Raw genomic sequence first — 15,386 nt, forward strand, 5'->3', positions numbered from 1 at the left:
TAAAACAATAAATAAAGTTGAAGTCAATTGGGAGACATTTTAAATCAATTAGAAATAAATTCTCCAACCCAAGGTGTCTCAATTTGGCACTCCTGACATCGAGGGCCAGGTCATTCTTTGTTGTGGGAGGTTGTCCTGTGCATGGTAGGATGTTTAACAGCATCCTCTACCCACTAGATGCCAGGAGCCTCCAATTGTGACACACAAAAATTTCTCCAGACATGGCCAAGTGTCCCCTTGAGACAAAATAATCTGCGGTTCAGAACCATTGTTCTATCCCAAAGGTATCTTGAGGGGAAATAAACGAAGTTATTGTCCAAGGATAACTTTGCTATTTCAGGATAGGAAAATGTTCAGTTGAGAATATACACTGGTAGGATATGTGTCAATCCCACAGGCCTTTACATTCTCAATGCACAGAACACACGGTGTCAGGGATACAAATATCTATTTCGAAGTGATTTAGGTATTAGGACCTTCTTGGATAAATTCACTGTACCCTCCTCCACTTTTAATACAAGTTCTTTTTCCATGAGTCAATCATTTTTCCTGGCAAACTGACTTGGAATGGCATTAAATAGAACGAGGTTCAGTGGCTGCACTTGTAAGGGCATAGCGTGACTTCTTAGGAGATCAGGCACCAACACAACCAACTGCAGGTGGCTTTGGGTTACAGGGCACAGGCCAGTGGGCAGGGGGGGATGTCGCCATATAGCCACTCACTGAGAGGGACAGGGGCTTCCAACAGAGCTACATTAACTTGAGCTAAAGTTATTAAATGGGATCTGTTCTCAGAAAACAAACAAACAAAATTCCATTGAAGTAGATGTCACACATACAACCAATCCCATACTTTTATTCCATGCTTGAGATTTAGCTACATTAACCTAAAGTGCTGGCACCTCAGGCTGCCACATGCACAAGAAATCAAAGGTTATCTGTTCTTCTCAAATATGGTAATGATCTAAAAATAGGGAAGTGATTTAGGAACTAAACAAAGCAACTGAGGTGGTTGTTTATAACCTGTGAATAAGGCAGTGTATGAATTCAGGAGACAACATTTGAAAATGAAGAATTCAGCTAGAGCAAAACTTAATCCATCATCATAATCATATTAACCAAATTAATAAATTAATGGAGCAGAGAGTCCAAGGTTCTATTCTACAGCAAAATAACCAAGAATTTGGGTGACTTTTTTTTTTTGAGGTTTTTTTTTTTTTTTTATCACTTAGCAAAATGCCCTTGATATCCATCAAAGTTTGTGTATCAGTAATTCACTCCATGGTATGGATGACAGATAAACCACAGTTTGTTTAACCATTCACCTATTGAGGGATATTTTTGTTGTTTCCAGGTTTACAAATAAAGCTGCTATTAGCAATCACCTACAGGTTTTTGTGCTGACATAAGTTTTCATTTCATAAGTTTTCATTTCATAAGTTTTCGTAAGTTTTCAATTCAAACTTTTTAAATTGGGATTTTCTTTAAAGTACATTTATGATGTCCAGTTGCCAGATGTGGTGATAGTCTATGGAAACAGTATTTGGGAATGGAAAAGTAAGTTAAAAGTGATAGACAAATGGGTTCTTTTTAGCAGGGTTCTACTTTAGATGATTTTTTATAAATATATTCCCTGTAATAAACACTACACAATTAGGGAAAAAAATCCCCATTTCTCCTTCAAAATAATTAATTCCTATTTTCCTCTTAGATTCAAGGTGATGTCTCAATTACATTACAGATAAAGGCATTATGGCCACAACTTATAGCTCTCTTTAAATATTTCAAGGTCTGTTACCTTAGGGGGGATTAAGTCCCTATGTGTTTCTCCAGAACGAGGGCCCATGGACAGACGTTTTAGGAAATCAGGTTTCAGAACAAAATACAAAAAGAAACCTCTTGTTGTTGTTGTTTAAGGAGAATGGCTTAGCCACAGACTGAGCTCTACTGTACATCAGCTCTTCCAGCAGGGGCTGCACCATCACTGAGTTAAAATGATTTAAAGGAGAGGCTAGCCTAGCAGCCCTTAGAGCAACCTCTTCGCACTGCCGGGGTCTACACTGCAGCATCTGGAGGTGGCCATCATGTAAGGCTCCCAGGTGGTGGGTTCTAAGATGTCAGATGACTCTTCCAGCCCCATAGGGACCTAGCACAGCCCCACCGCCACCCCGGAGCATCAGTGACAGGTGGCTTGGCCTATTTTCTGTGTTGCAGCCACCATTCATGATGGAGCATGAGCTCTGTCAATAGTGCAGGTTACCAGAGAACGCAAATGGCCCACCCTCTACTCTTCTCTGCCCTTACTCCCTTCGCCATCAGCAAAATGGTTTGTAATCCAGTGAAGATCCCATCCCTAATTAGTCAGGTCCCCTTTTGATGTTTTCAAGCCTGCTCAAAATGTTGGCTCAAACCTGTCCCTTGAGTATATTTATAAACCGAAATCATTCATTCAATAAATATGTATTAAGGACCTACTTGTATCAGGCACTGTAGCAGGCACCGGGATTAAAGGGGTGAGCAAGACAGGGGTGGGTCCTGCCTTTCAAGGTGTTAACAAATACGGAAAGCATGCAAATAAACAAGCACTAGCATAAATGAAGTATAATTTGGGAAAATGTAGGGCAGTAAAGGAACATGTGGCAGCAGCCTCTCACCTATTGGGGTGACAAGGGGCCTGCCAGAGCCAGAGGTCTTCAAGCTGAGACCTGAAGAAGGAGACGGAATTGCACTTGGAAAAGAATGAGTGTTCCAAACAAAGAACAAAGCATGAAGACCAGAGGTCAGGATAGCTATAGACTTTTGAGGAAGTGGTAGAAGCTGCCCATGGCTGGGTTATGGAGGATCCCGAGCAAGGAGTCTGGAGAGGAGGGCCAAGGCCCTTCTGCTCCTTGGTGACCGTGTGGTGTAGCCACATTAACTCAGTTATACTGGGACTAGGGAAAGCCCCACTCCCAAGCACAATAAAACAACACACCCAATACCAGTGCGCGTCTCTTCCTGGGGCAAAGCTCTGTCCCTGCCCAGACATCCCCAGGTGATCTGCTCTGAACACTTCCTGCATACAGTCTAGAGGTGACACCGTGGTAGAGTCACTGACTGTCCCTCTGCCCTGTTTCTCTGCAGTTCCCACCAAAGGTTGCTAGGAAGCTGCCACCCTCCCCCAGAAGGCACCTATCAACAAGAGAGACATTAGACACCATAGGCTCCAGGTCTACCGCCAGCCCCCTGATTCTGGTACTGCCCTCCTGGATCATTCCCAATAGACAGACGTGAGCAGGGACCTCAGTAGGATACGCCCATCTGTCAGCATTGTTCTCAGGGCACAGCCTCATCTGGAGAGGGATGGAGAGCAGGTACTAGTGAGAGAACATGTCCCTTCCATACTGGAAGGGTTTTATCCTTGCTTTTCCCCCTGGGGTTGACTGGAAAGGCCATTCTGGAAGGACAGATACTGATTCCAGCCTTTCTCCTCCACATCCCACCGCTAGGTTGAATGATATGGTGTGGGGGTGGGGGGAGATTATGCGGAGGCAACTGTAAGCAGTGCAGTCTCTCCATCTGTAAGGAGGGCCCCTGCCCACACCTCTGCATCACCCAGCTCACGAATGAGCGAAGAGAAAGCTTTCTCTGATTCCCATGCTTAACCACTACCACTGGTTCAGTGTCTCATGAATGTATGTGGATCTTCAGGGCCCACCCCTCCCCTGCTTCTCAGAGCAGGCACCTCTCCTGGGCCTTGGCATACAAAGCCCCCAAGGAATGCCCTGAGTTCTGAGTAAAAGTGGATCAACTTGGTTGCCAAAAGTTCTTGGTAGGCACAGAGTGGCCATCCAGTGTTGGCCACAGATACTGATGATTAGCTCTGCAGACCAACCTAGGAAAACAGGCTGCAGTTTTATGCAGTTAAAAGTATGATGAGTTTTGTAGAATCTGAACACTAACTGATTGATCATGATACTAAGGAACAATTGTTTATTTTTTAGGTGTGATCATGGTATTATGGATATATTAAAAATAAGAGAGAGGGCTTCCCTGGTGGTGCAGTGGTTAAGAATCCACCTGCCAATGCAGGAGACATGGGTTCGAGCCCTGGTCCGGGAAGATCCCACATGCCACGGAGCAACTAAGCCCGTGCGCCACAACTACTGAGCCTGCGCTCTAGAGCCCGTGAGCCACAACTATTGAAGCCCACGTGCCTAGAGCCTGTGCTCCGCAACAAGAGAAGCCACCGCAATGAGAAGCCCATGCACCACAACGAAGAGTAGCCCCTGCTCGCCACAACTAGAGAAAGCCCATGTGCAGCAACGAAGACCCAACGCAGCCAAAAATAAATTAAATAAATAAATTTATAAAAAAAAAAAAATAAGAGAGAGATCTTTTAGAAAGAGAGGCCCAGATGCAATATTTATTAGTAAAATTGTGTGTTGTCTAGGGTTTATTTCAACATAATCTGACAATGAAAGGAGAGTGGGTACATAGGTGAGACAAGCTTGGCCATTAACTTATGATTGTTGAACCTGTGATGCAGACTCAGAGTACATAGAAGTGATTACACTATATTTTCTACTTTTGCCTGTGTTTGAAATTTTCCCTACTGTGGAGTTTTAAAGCGTATCCTTAGTAAATATGCAAGCTACTAGAAAGGTCTAAGATAACTGAAATCCTTTAAAAAGGCTTTAATAAATGGCATTTCACTAGATGAATAAAGGCAGAGCAAAGTCTCCACTGTCCATGTTGAAGTCAGCAAACCTAAGATTGCTTTTGAAAGACCTTCTGCTGTGGATTATACGTAAGTGAAAACTTGGGCTCAGAAGATTAAAATTAGATCACATACAAAGAAGGGAAAATCAGTACAGAGATCTTAAGTAGTATATAGTCTCTCTTGGCAGTACTACTATTAGATTTACCAGGTAATCAAGACTGAACGACCAAAAAAACACATTTATTAATTTTCTGAAAAGTTTTGGATCCAGTTCTGCCAGAGGGGAGAGGTCCAGTTCCAAGGAACCTCCAGGCCTCCCAATTTGGTTTCTGAGTAAATGAGCGAGAACATGAAACCTCTCAGAGTCATTCTTTCTATTCCACTGATGGCAGGTCTGGTCCCCTAAATGGACACAAGTTTTATTATCAAAGGGATTGGAAATACCCAGGTGTAAGTCTATGGTGTAGAGATACGGCAAGATTCAGGAAGTGAATCCAAACCCTCGGGTTGGGCTCACTCTCAAAATGTAAGAGAAGCGAGGAGAATACAGTGAGCCGGTCATTTCATCCTAAGTTAGAATTTAGATGTCTGTCACGATCCAAATTCCTAGTGCTGAGTCCAGTAAAAACTGTGCCAAGGTTTTCATGTCACACTTCAACTGTCACTGAGGAGCTGAATTAGCAGACAGAGAGATAGTGACCACTTGAGCAAGTGGTCACTTGTCCCGCCACTTTCGGGTAAGATTAGAGTCTAACAGTGAACTATTGAGTGTCCCCTGGGGCACTAAGCACTTCACCAACATCATCGAATATAAACCTCTCAGCTATTACCTCCCCATTTTACAAATAAGGAAACCAAGGCTCAGAAAGGTTCAGAAAGTTACCTGAGGTCCTACCACTAGTAAGTTGCTAAGCTTGGGTTTAAAACCAAATCTCTCTGACTACAGAACCCAATGTCCTTCACCACAACACAAGCCCATTTTATTAAATACCACAGAGACTAATAAAACATATCAGAGAGTATTTTCTCTCTGGCCTTGACCAAGTAAACACATACTCTTTTGCTGATTCATTGGGCAAGTTGTCTAGCTATGTCCTTTGTCCTTCACTGCAGTTAACCTCTAGTGCTGTGACATTCCCTTCCTTCCAGAAGCTCATCACGGCTCCAGTCTGGGATATGACAGCGTCGCTTGTACATTTAAAAGTAGCCACTTGTTCGTCACACACACACAGGCACACTCAAACACACATTGATTTTGGTGGATTTGAAAGTTAGAAACTAAGGAAAAAAACCCTGAGAAGGATGCCTGTGATCATCAAAAATAACTTCTGATTAGAATTCAGAAGAGCCCCATCTAAGGCAAAGTTGACTTGTTAACTTGCCAGAGAAACTGTGTATTTCCTGCCCAAGGAGGAATTTACTCTAGACCAGCAGGTATGTGGGCAAGATGGCTGCACACGACTTGAGAAGGAGGTAGAAAAGGAGGAATTCCTTTCAAATAGGGTCTTTCTATATTTCTATAAGAGGGAAGGTGGGGCTTCCCTGGTGGCGCAGTGGTTGAGAATCTGCCTGCCAATGCAGGGCACACGGGTTCGAGCCCTGGTCTGGGAAGATCCCACATGCCGCGGAGCAACTAGGCCCATGAGCCACAACTACTGAGCCTGCGCGTCTGGAGCCTGTGCTCCGCAACAAGACAGGCCGCGATAGTGAGAGGCCCGCGCACCGCGATGAAGAGTGGCCCCCGCTTGCCACAACTGGAGAAAGCCCTCGTACAGAAACGAAGACCCAACACAGCCATAAATAAATACATAAATAAAATTTTTTTTAAAAAAAGAGGGAAGGCGAATCTTTCCCCTACAAGTTCAAGCTTATTAGCTCTGTGCCACCAATCTCATATGTGATCACCAAAATTTATTTTATAAGTTTTAAGTGAATGCAGTTACAATGTCCTTCTTAACCCTGAAGGAAAAGTTCTTTGGCAGGAAAACTGAATATAATCCTTCCTTTTGAGGGGTATAAATATTTATTGCCCTAACACTACTAGTACAACAAACCTGTGGCTAATATACTCTCAATGCAAAGATTTACCACAGTACCTTGCCCATTACAGTCATTATTTAAACAGCATCTTCTCCATGACATAACTTTTGTGCTAGCTGACCAGAAGTATTTGAAGGTAAAATAAGGCATCTTGTTTCCTCATTTGTAACACTCACATGGGTAGGCTACCTTAAATCCAATTCAAGTACTCCTTGCTTGAGTTTCATATTATATATTTCAAGAAGCTGCCATCTATTAGGTTTAGTGTTTTGTAGTACTTTGTGCTGGGATTTCTCATGAATGGTAGTGAAGTGGCTTGTCTATGATGCTAGGCCATAAGACATTCTTAGGTGTAGTAAATGCTTCATTTAATTAAATATGTGCAAAGGACAAATAATGGCTCTTCCTCACAGACATCTCACAGTGCTCTGAAGTCAGTGGCACAAATGGTCAATAATTTATCTAATTAATTAAAGTAATTGCAATTAAGGGGTCAAAATTTATGCTTTTCTTAAATTAAAACAGAATCATGGTTTTTCCTATAATGTCACTCTCGCTAGTTTATATTTTGTTTAATTGTGGACTTTGATTGATTTTAAATGATAAAATTCCAGTCCAATGTAGCTTAATAAAAAAGGGAACTTATTAGTTAACATAACTGAAGAGTCTTAGGGGAGTAACATCTACAGGTATGGCTTGACCAAGGTGATAAAACAGTGTTATCTGGACTCTAATTCTCTCCATCTTCTGATTTGCTTTCCTTTATGTTGATTGCATTTTCATGTAGGCTTTCCCTATGTAGCAAAACAGCTTACCTTATAACTTAGCAACACTGATAGAAAGAAAACCTTTCCTTCCCAATAATTCCAGAAAAACTCTGGGATTGAGTCTCACTGTAGTAATAAGGTTACCTGTCCATTCCTACCTCCAACAGGGATAAAACACACTGGTTCGTTAGATCAGTCACTCACCAGGACGGGAGGTACAGGACAGGTGGTGGGTTTTTAGTCTCACTCAACTACATAGGCAAAGAATAAGATGATTTCTCAAAGAAAAATTGGGATGCTGTTTCCAGAAAAAAGAAAAATGAGAGCCAAGCAGACAAAACCAAAAGTAGTCAACTCCATATAGCAAGGTGGAGCTTTAGCAAAAGCACTTGTCAAACATACCTAACAGATGATCCTATCTTACCCTTTACTCTCTTGAATGACAACAGTGATGATTTTGTGGTGGTATTTGTGGATTATAATTTCATAAATTCTAACAATTTGTTTTCTCATTTTCTTGATAGATACATTTTGAATAAGAAAGAGACCAAGGGAAAATGCAAAAAGAGTAAGTAGTATCTCCATATCCCTACTGACTCTGATACCATTATGGTAAACTTTGCTTAAATTTACATCCAGATTTTTTTAAGTGCCATCTCTCACGTGTGTGAAAACAGATAAAAGTTTGAGAGCTGCTCCGAGACCTCTGAAGAATGAGCCTTCAGGTATAACCCAACTCTGCAGAAGGAGAGCCTCTAGCTCATTAAAGATTTTTCTGGCTGCTTAGTTTATGTTATTTTGGAATTTGTTCTTAGATTTTCAACCTATACTAGCATATAATGCAGGAATTGCCAAGGATGTTATTGATATCCACAATATAATTTGCAGAACAATCCATGCCTTAAAATGAAGGTAGAAATGAATGACTTTCATGGCTTTATACATTTAGTTTTTTGGTGTCCTAACATGATACTATCTTGTTTAACATTGTCATAGAACAAGGTATTCTATATAAGAAGATTTCCTAGATAATTGTTTTAATTATGTGTTACTTTGATATATTTTTCTAAAGTGCATTATTTTATGTAGTAGCTTAGTTAGCATACATATCTGGGTCATAGATAAAAACATCAACTAAATTAATATGTCAAAAATCAGTGACAGTCTCAAGGCTTATAACTTACTGGGGTTTGTATGGATGTTTAGACAATATGTTAGATGACTTCAAACTCACATGCAGTTGGAGTTGTATCTGCTGTGTCCTCCTGTGGCTTCATAGTGCTGTAAGTATATCTTCCTCATTGCCATTTCCAACCTGTGGCAGAAGAGAAAATGGTAAGTGAGCTTGTTAGAATTTGTCTAAAATAAGACTACATAGATCATTTAAGGAGCTCTGCAATGAATAAGGTACAACAGTTGCAGTGCATAAACTATTTTTTGTTCATCGACCACTACACTCAGAAGTCTAAGACAGCAGGGCCACATCTGCATTCTTAGAACCTACTAGAGTAGATGATATATAATTGGTACTCAATAAATATATGCTGAATGACTAAATGAATTTACAGTTTGGCACTTATTTAACTGCTCTGAAACTTTTAAATTTCTTGGCTTTGTAGGTTTAAATATGTGGATTCTGCATAAACTGTTACTGATAGTCCTTGTGAGGTGAGAAAACATGTGCAAAACCACTTAGCTTAGTGCTTGATACATAACATAATAGGTGCTCAATAACATAAGTTGAATCAGTATTTTCCTCCATTATGATGCTGTCTTTGTTTGCTTATTTTTTAAATTGATTTTCATTTGTTACAGAATTTTCAGAGAGGTTGCATGGTATAATGGGAAAACCACTTCATCAAGACTGAGAATATCAAGTTCAAGTCCTGGCTTTTTCAAGTATTATTTAATGCTGGCAGTGGGCAGTTAACATAATTTCTCAGAACCTCAGTTTATTTGCGGGCAAATAGAAATAACTATCCAACTACATAACAGTGTATTGAATCCCAGTCAGAGCTAAGGTCCATAAGATTCAAAAATGATCTGTCGCTTTTCTACTTCATACAGGTTCTTATGAAATTCAAATTAGATAATATAAGAAACTTTTGTAAACTATGGATCAATATCCAACAATTAAATGCTATTTGGATTATTTTCCATGAAGCTTAAGGTCTTTTTTTTGCCACTGAAAACCATTGAAGTTCTTTGGTTTCTTTTTCTTTCACTGTACCCTTCAGAGACAAATCAAAAGAAGGACTGCTTTGTTTTTTTTCAAAGTTTGTTTTTATTTGCAATTGATTTTTCCAAAGCCCAAGTTCTACTCTGCTTTTGGATTTGTTTTGTGGGATTGAGTTACGTATTTTATCGATGTTTTGGGCGTGTTGGGGATGAATGTTTGCTTAGAGGATCTTAGGGAAAGGTTTACAGGATTTTAATAAGTGGATTTGATTGATCTAGCAATTTTATTTCCTGTATTGATCTAACCAGGAGTCGAGGAATGAAGGATGGATAGGGAATATAAGTAGTCTCTTTGAAACCAGCCCCTTTTCAATATTGGGTAGAGATTCAGGGTATGCTACGTTGCCAAGTTTAGCAAATAAAATAGAGGTCCAGTTAAATTAGATTTTCAGATAAACAATAAATGAAGCTTTAGTATGGTATTGCCAAATGTTATATCCTGTATTTTATCTGGCAATTATAGGTGAGACAATGCCTAGAAGATTCTGAGAAGACTTCTTATTTACTTTAAAGGGTCTATAAGGAGTCAACAAAACAGCAATCTTCAGATCATCTTTACTCTGTTAAAAATTGAGATACATTTGCCACCTGGAAAAGGGTTCTGTAGGGTGACCAGGGTCATCTGAAAGGTTCTCTTTTATGGTCTCTCATGTAGGTGCAATTCCATGGCTGCTGGGGCTGGAGTTGTCTAATCACGTCAGTGAGCTGCAGACCCAAGAGACCTCACAGAACTGACTATTGACCGGAAGCTCACCTGACAGATACTGATTAAAGTGTCTACATATGGCCAATCCACATGGCTTGGGCATCTCCCAACATGGTGTCTGTGGTCCTAGAGAGCATCCCAAGAATGAGTCCAGCGGCCCCCATACCCACAGCTTCCGCATGCGCAGACTCAACTAACCACAGATCAAAAGTTGGAAATAAACCTCTAGAATGTTTCAAAAAGCAGAACTTCAATTTGCCATGCACTGGCAACTATTTTTTTTTAATTAATTCATTTAATTTATTTATTTTTGGCTGTGTTGGTTCTCTGTTGGCTGCGTGTGGGCTTTCTCTAGTTGCGTCGAGCAGGGGCTACTCTTCGTTGCAGTGCGTGGGCTTCTCATTGTGGTGGCTTCTCTCGTTGCAGAGCACGGGCTCTAGGCACGCAGGTTTCAGTAGTTGCAGCACACAGGCTCTAGAGCACAGGCTCAGTAGTTGTGGCTCACGGGCTTAGTTGCTCCGCTGCATGTGAGATCTTCCTGGAGCAGGGCTCGAACCCGTGTCCCCTGCCTTGGCAGGCAGATTCTCAACCACTGTGCCACCAGGGAAGCCCACTGGTCACTATTAACACACCATTTACGTTGTATTTACAACATTCACATAGCATTTACACTGTTCTAGATATTATAAGTAACATAGAGATGGTTTAAATATATGGAAGGATTACATAGGTTATATGCAAATACTATGCCATTTTACACAAGGCACTTGAGCATCCGTGGAGTTTGGTATCCTTGGGGGTCCTGGAAACAATCCCCTTTGGATACCAAGGGACAATTATATTCCAAGAGCTAAATCCTTTGCTTTGGCTTTCAAACTAAGCAAACTCAGTGAATTTGTTGATACCACCAATATGCATACTTTAGAGATGATTGTTATGGCACTTGTTACATGGCTTCTGCTCTCTAGAACACATTTACTTCAATCAGTAAGAATAGAAAGATGCAAAAGAGAGGTCAAATAGTGCATGTGAAGTGAGGATTGAACAAAGGGCAGCAGGACAGGTGGAGGCAAGTTATAAAGACACATAAACGGTGGCAGGGAAACAGCTATCTTCAGTGGATCAGGGTAGTAGGTAAAATGGAAGAGTTATGAGTTACACTGGACTGATATATGGATTATCTAGGATAATTCTGAGAGCTGGTTTAATTAAGAAATAAGTTGACTCCTGGGGAAGAAAAACTAAGAACGTGGAATCCAATAAAAAAATCTGCCCCAATATTTTTATACATTAGACCCTATAAGGGACTAAAACATAGTAGGTTCATGATTTAATCCTTTTTTAAAAAGTAAAATTTCTGTTTGACTTTATTTACACCTGTTTTTCATTTAAGTCTATGCCCAGTTGCTTTAATAAAAGGCTACTTTCCCTTAAATGCACTTAAAAATGTTAATTGAACCGAAAGAACTCACCTCTAACACGGATCTTGGCTTATATTTTGAACTATATGATAACATCCACTGCACTGCTGTTTCCTTTTCATATTTCATGAATGTCCCAAGTATAAGCTGAGAGCCCCAAAGGCATTCAGGAGCCTAAGTGAGTATAAATCCCACTCTATCAACGTTTCTAATCACAAGTCCTTGACATGCCTAGGCATGTGCAGAAAATGTTTGATTGAGTCTCAGTATGATTGTAGGTGAGCCCCAGAGGTTGCTGTTGGTTAAATAAATATTAGGTCTGTTAGAAGGTCACCTTTCCCAGCCATAACATAGCTGCCTGCTGAGCAAAACAGTTGGTGGCTGGAAAAGTAGTGAATTAAGAACATGTCCTGCCTGTTGCTATGAGATGTGAAAGGGGGAGGCTGAGAGCCCAGCTTGCCCTGAGAGACTTTGCAGAATAGAAAGGTCAAGCAACTCAGCTGTACATTTGGACTAAGATGCAACTGAGTTGTTTCTGAAAGCCAAGCCCAGAGGGAGAACATACCGAGAGGGAAAAACGAGATCATACTGTCTAGTCATTGATTGAAAACTCAGGCTATGATCTTTGGGTCTGTCACTATATCAGAAAACACAAACTTTCACTAATAGCGATCAATAATGGGATCTGGAAAGCCACTTGAGTAGGGAAGGAAAGGTAATAAGGTAGGGGGGTGCATTTCATGCTGAATCAGAGTACACAGGGCCCTGGAAGAAAGCAAAATCAAACTGATTGTCAATCAGCAATATATGCATCTTGTTGATGTGGGCTGGCCACTACTCACTAGAAGAAAGTTTTACTTGGAAAATGAGGATTAGGAATGCAAATGAGTTAAGGTCATAAAGGGGAAGTAATCAACTTGATTCCATACAAGATGAAGGTTGAGTTCAACCTGTCCTAAGACAGCATTTCTGAACAGCCTTTGAAACAGGTAAAAACATCTGAAATTTTAGTCTTCAGTTTCCTTCCCTAAGAACTAGTCTTGCCATTAGAGGCATTTAGATAATGTTGGAAATTTAAGGTGGATCTTGCTACATGAAATGTTGCTTTAACCTTGTATCATCATTGCTGCAGAAAGACAAGCATGGTTATTTATAGATGTTTCAAACTTCTGTTACTATTCCTCTCTCACTTAAAGAACAACAACTGTGAGGTTTATTTAACTTAATTCACAGACTGTCTTTTTCTTCCAGGGAAGATCAAAACCTCTTCTTTATTCCTATATGTTTGAAGCCAGCTTATCATAACCAGGAAAATTTGCAGCTATGTAGCCAAATCCCGGCATCCTCTAAGAAGTCTTTCTGATAATATTTCTGCTCTCTTCGGATTACTGCTTTAAAGCATATGTAGAGTCCCCGTTTCTTTTCTCCCTTTCCTGTCTCAGCAAGAGTATTTTAGCAGCTCCATTAAGGTATTCAGATTTCCAAATATCAGACTCCCTGGAGTAGCTTTCCAGGTTGAAACTTTACAGAACAGAGGTGGGTAAATTGACATTTTCAGAGTTTGAGATGAAGATGCAATGAAACACACTGCAACATAAATAAGAGACGACATATCACGATTCTTTTTAACAGGTCACTTCAACCACTGAAACTTCACTAGCATCAAAATGACTTACTAAACTTTATCGATGGGTAACACTCAAACGCTTGAACCACTTGGACAGCCTGAGCACTGAATTAAACCTGGGTCTTGAAAGTCCCACTATATGCCAGGTGTTAAACCCTTGGTTGCTGGACTGGGGGTGTCTAGAGGTCCCTGGGTCAGAGGTGAGGTGGGAAAGCATAACTACTGTTTACATGAGTATTTCAACATTCTAGCAACCGTACTAGCTGTGTCTGTGTACACCTGCATCATATTATTCCTGTTTTATGCCGCTCCAAACTGTTCATTAGGAGATACAACAGAAAACATGATATGATGCAGATTTTGAACTTTTGCTGTGTTTCTTAGGCAACTGTGTGATTAATCTCATTGTCTTAGTTTTCTTGTGTAAAATAGTTTTTCTAACCTCAGTCATCATGAAAACACAGAGATTGTGAAAGCTTTCTGCAGGGAAATCTGTCATCGAAAAGCTCTTTATTACTCTCTAGCATTGTCTGTCTTTGAAATATTCTTAAAGAATTTTCGTCCTGTAACTTTCCTAACACGGTCATTAAAATTGCATACATACTGTCTTAGCTAGGTGACTATCATCATCATCATCACTGGTGCGCTGTGTTGACACTATTTAGATATTTTCAGCGCCTAATGATGTTCTAAAGGGAAGTTTATGTTCACTTTTTTCCACTATCCTTAAGTCAAATATTTTTGATTGGGTTAAAAATATACTCTCCTCATGTTTTTTACCACAATAAAAAAATAATAATTATGATGTTGGCATCTTAGGGTTAGAGTATATTACAAATCCAGGGACTTCTACTACTAGGACATAAATAAATATATGTATGCAGATACCTGTATACTAATTGAGACATGACTTGTAAACATCAAGACTGGCATATGAAAATGATTAACATGTATATATGAAATATATATGTATATCCTCTACAATATTATCATGAATATCTGAGGACACATACAATTTTCACAACTCAGCCACTTCCTCAGCAGTTGACTTGAGAATAGCACGTTTGCATTTAGCCACAAGACCCGAACCCTTAGTTGATAAAGGAATGAAAAGTAAAACATGTACTGAGGGAGATAGACCTGTTTCTTTATCTCATCCTTTAGCAGCTTGAAAATGTTTCTGAGGGAAGAAAAGGTTGTGGGAATTTGGTTGCACGTGGCAGAGGATGATTTATGAAAGTTCAATTATAGTGTGACCCCATCTGTGGTATTTGCCAAGAACCAAATGTGAGTGTCTTTGGTAAAGTAGAACAAAAAAACAGCCCTGAACGCATACTGATCTTCCAAACAAAGAGCGATATAATGGGCGGCTGCCAGATACAAGTCTCCTGAAAGGGCATTATAATTAAAAATACCTGAAGAGTATTTTAAATACAATTTACAAGGTCATTCCAATAAGAAGGTAACACAGGCATTGACAAAGAATGACAAGGATTCTCAGAAAGCAAGTGCTTGGAAATTACATTGTACGTGAAGTTTCACGTAGGGGCTTTAACAAATTGTGTCAGAAGAAAGGGTATAATTCATCTCCCATTCTAATTTTATTGTCATGACAGGAGGCAGGCTGCCATTCAAAGGCTCAGAGACCCTGCTCTTGCTTTTGCATTGTTTATACCTGCAAGAGATGGTGTATAATCGGAAGTAACATTTTGCAAGTCCCAAAACGAAGTTTCAGTCAAAGGGAAAAACTGGACAGTTTACTGACTGGCAGGTTAGGAAGGGCAGACACAGAAGAGAGAAGCAAGTGTTGAGATTCGCACTGGGAAATGTCCGTTTATATAGCCCATCTTCTACCTGAACCTGTCTTGATCCACATAGCAAATAG

Source organism: Balaenoptera borealis, assembly GCF_965194805.1.
Source record: "Balaenoptera borealis genome assembly, chromosome: 17".
NCBI lineage: Eukaryota > Metazoa > Chordata > Mammalia > Artiodactyla > Balaenopteridae > Balaenoptera > Balaenoptera borealis.